Raw genomic sequence first — 4258 nt, forward strand, 5'->3', positions numbered from 1 at the left:
GCTGATTTTGATCGCTGGAGGATTCAAACGGAATGTCAAAATCTTATGAGGGAAGTTGCAAAAGTTATCAAGGGTTAAAATTTTGGTTTTGAAGTATCTGAATCTCTGATGTTGATGAGAAATGTTCTGTCTAACTTTCAAAATGTTTTCATTGTGAAGAAAGTTGGTGATCAGTTTGACTATTTGGCAGATTTGGGTTTAGATTTATTTGACAAAGGTAGTTTTGATAGCATTCAACTTGGAGGATGTCACGTGCAGATATTTGATGAATGTGAAGCAGGTTTTACAAATTTGATTATGTCAAAACAGGTGTGGAGGATTAGATCAGATTCAAGGTAGAATTATGATGCAAAATTTTTAAGTATTCTGGAAGTGTTATCTAATTTGACAGTCAGGTTTCTTTCATTCTGTTTGACAAGGGAGTATGGTCCAATTTTCAAAATGTGGAGGAAGCATGTTTACAACGTCAAGGTAGGAAGTCATATCAGCAGTCGGTAGTGCAGCAAATTAGTCAAAAATCAGCAGTGGAGCATTATGTTTCAAATGGAAAGTCAGCGGATATGCAAAATTTCAAAGAGGAGGATGTTCTGATGGCGTTTATGCTTATCTTTGCAAGATTCTTTGCCTGTCTAGATTACGGATCAAGGGATTGTGGGTCCGATGTTAGCCTTTGGCTCAAGCCACCGAGTTGTGCCAGCTGTTTAGGCTAGACCCTAGGAGGAATTACTTTTATCATATGTATGAATCCTTAGTCTATTTTGGAGACTTTTCATATCCTAGAAGTTAAAAAGTCATTTGGCTCTTGAAAAGGGAGAAGGCTTTTCAGTTATGGATGTTCTTGATACTAGGCGGATTTTCTGTGTAGCTATGGGGGATTTCTGAATGCAAGATGCAGTTTGTGAGTCTATCTGTCTTATTCCTGTTTCTTGTACTTTGCATATTCAGTGTCTTGAGTGTAGATACAATGTAGTAGTGATCTAAGAGGAATGTGTGTGTTTTGAAACTGAAGTTTTGTGTGTGTGAGGATTTTCTTGGTCTGACAAGAGTAGGAGTCATCTAAAATGACAGTTCCTGTGTGACAATTTCCTGTGTGAAAAATTGCTTGGCTGTGAGCAAAAGTAAACATCCATCACATCACATTCAATTCATATCCATCACATTCAATTCATATCCATCACATTAAATTCATATCCATCACATCACATTCAATTCATATCCATCACATTCACATCCACATATATTCTTTCACATACACATCTATATCCGTTCTTTCACATACATCCACATCCATTCTTTCACATACTCACTCATATCCCATATCATTCATTTACATTCTGATTCATATGACATCACATCTCATCCATTCATTCACATTTATCTGATTCACGTCATATCTCATCACATCTATCCACATCACATTCTCATCACTTCTCTTCATATCACATCCATCCATCCATTCATTCACATCTATCTGATTCTCATCACATCTATTCTCATCACATTTGTTTAAACATAGAATTTAAGAGAATTTCTAATTTTTGATATAAAGATTCTTTACGCATCTATTTATGCATAAAATCAACTTCAGTGGGAATAACACTTTTTACAAAATCCTTTTATGCATAAATTCAATTTTAAGGAAAATAACACGTTAAAAAAAATAAATCCTTTATGCATCTTTCTATGCATAAAATCAATTTTAATGAAATTAACACTTTTAGAATAAAAATAAATTCCCTTATGCATCTTTCTATGCATAAAATCAAAATTAATGAGAATAACTCTTTTGAAATAAAAATAAATTCCCTTATGCATCTTTCTATGCATAAATTCAAAATTAATGAGAATAACTCTTTTGCAATAAAAATAAATTCCCTTATGCATCTTTCTATAAATTCCCTAATTTGAATTCTAATATCTCTAATCTACTCCATTTTCTAAAAATCAAGAGAGTAAACAATGAAAAGAGTTTAATAAATCTTTTAATTAAACTTTCTAGGATTAAGAAGGGCTGAATTGTAAAGAAGAGAAGGGGGTGGCCTTTCCATCAAGGCATAGCATCAGATTTTTATTCAAACATTTACAAAGCATAAAATTTAAGAAAACCATAGATTTAAAATTCACAATAAGTAAGAAAAAAAATTTCCCGAGAAAAGATCCTTTCATTAGTTATATAAAAACGCCCGTAGGGCCACAATAAGTAAGAATTAAGCTTACATGGAACTTGTAAGCTTTCCTTTGGCTTGAGGGATTGAGGGTTCTACTCTTGTTTGCAACAAGAGTGGCCACCAGTTCTTTTGGAGAGGATTTAGTCAAAAACAATTGACTTATCAATTGAATTCAATGTATTTGACTCTGGGAGGAGTAGAGTAGCAGTGCATAAACACTATTAACCTTTTACAAAGGGGGAGGCTTCTATTTATAGGAAAAAATGAGCCTCTAACCAAGCAAACTGATTCTAGAATTTTTCATGTTTGTAAAAGTCAATTGGTAGAACTTGGGGTTTCAAAACAACACAATCTCCTTTAGGTCCTAGTTCCTAAGCTACTTGTGAACTATAACAAAAATCTCAAATTACCAAGATGCTGAAAAAGAGAAAAATTTTGGCCTTCCAAAGGTACTTCCATAAAACTAGGGTTATGTTAGTGCAAATTGGCAATCGAAAATGATTATATAGTTCAAAACCTCAAGTAAATCTTGCTACTTGAGCGCTATCTTAGTTTTTCAATCGTGCTACATTTTTCAAATTTTCTAAATTCTCTCTCAACAACCATGAAACAAAGGTTTTAGGTACCCAAATTATGTTTGTACAATGTACCTTAGCGGAATTATTCTATACAGACAAAATGTTGCAAGTTTACTAAGGAATGTAATACGTATGACTCAAGAATCTAAATCCAGAATTTTTGTTGTGTGCAGTTTTGACATTTTGAAACAATTAATATTTGTAGCTTACTAAGGGACTTTTACATATAACTTTAAGATCTCAATGGATAGAGTAAGCATTGTATCACCTTAAAAAACTTGCAAACACATTAAAACCATGTATTGGTTTGGATACAAATGGAAGCTAAAAAGTGGTGTATCAAACACATACAACTTCCTACTATTTTAGACACTCTCAATTGAATTTTATTTCATGTGAAACTTGGTAAAATCTTTGACACAAATATGAAATAATTACTTGGAATTTTTCACGGGGCTTAGTGATTTTTTTCTCTAAGCTTATAAGGCGGTTTTCTCAAACCTGAGTTGCAGTCTCATGCAAGTCCTATTTATGGGTGTAATTCCTTATCGTGCCAACATCCAAATTGCAAGGTTACATTTTTTAAAGACACACTAGGTCACATATTCAAACTCCTCAAGAGGGATTTTGAATATGTCTTTCCTAGTACAAGTAGCATTTTATTTGCATCGTCCAAAAAAGGACACTTAAGTGTCCTTTTTTGGTACCAAACTAGTGTTAAGTTGCTCAAATACAACTAGGCTTCTTGCTCAATACATAAAAGCCTTCTAGCTCCACCTTTAAATAGGTGAGCTAGTGGACCTTAAGTCCCTTCACACACACACCTTTCTCCTACCCTTTTACATGACCTTAGTCTTTTAATACCCTCCCTCAATACCAACTATAAAAGAATTGGAATAGGTGGTATTGGACATAGGTTGCCTTTATAACATTAGGTGTACAAGGTTTAGGAATATAGGTGTTGTTACATTTTAAAATAGGTGCTCAGAGGAGTTAGATATTGATACAAAGTTAGCCTCTGACTCTTTGTTAGGACATTTAGAAGTGATATGTCCCGTTTGTTTACACTTGTTACATTTCATTTTGTTGGGATATTTGATCCAACAATTATTTGCCAAATGACCCACCTTTTTGCAATGGGCACATCTTACTTTGACCACTTGATGTAACAAAGCTTGTTCGATATTTAATGAAGTGTTGCATTTGAAGATTCAGCTCCTCCCTTTGGCCTCTTTTCTTCATCAAGACAAGATTGAATGAATCCTTCGAGGGTGGGATTAGGTATGTTCTTTAGAGTGGTGACTAAGGTGGGGTACACCTTCTTGACTGCTTTTAGCAAAACAACCACTGCATCATCTTCATCCATTCTCGCATTCATTGATGCAAGTTGAGCCATAAGGCCCTTCAAGTGAGAGATGAAGGCTCCAATGCCATCTCCCTCTTTGAGTTCCAAGCTGAAAAATTCAATTTTGAGTGAGATCTTGGAATTCTTACCACCACGAGCTCCATATA

The sequence above is a fragment of the Cibotium barometz genome, chromosome 29 (assembly GCF_041138505.1).
Source record: "Cibotium barometz isolate CiBa-2024 chromosome 29, ASM4113850v1, whole genome shotgun sequence".
NCBI classification, from domain to species: Eukaryota; Viridiplantae; Streptophyta; class Polypodiopsida; order Cyatheales; family Cibotiaceae; genus Cibotium; species Cibotium barometz.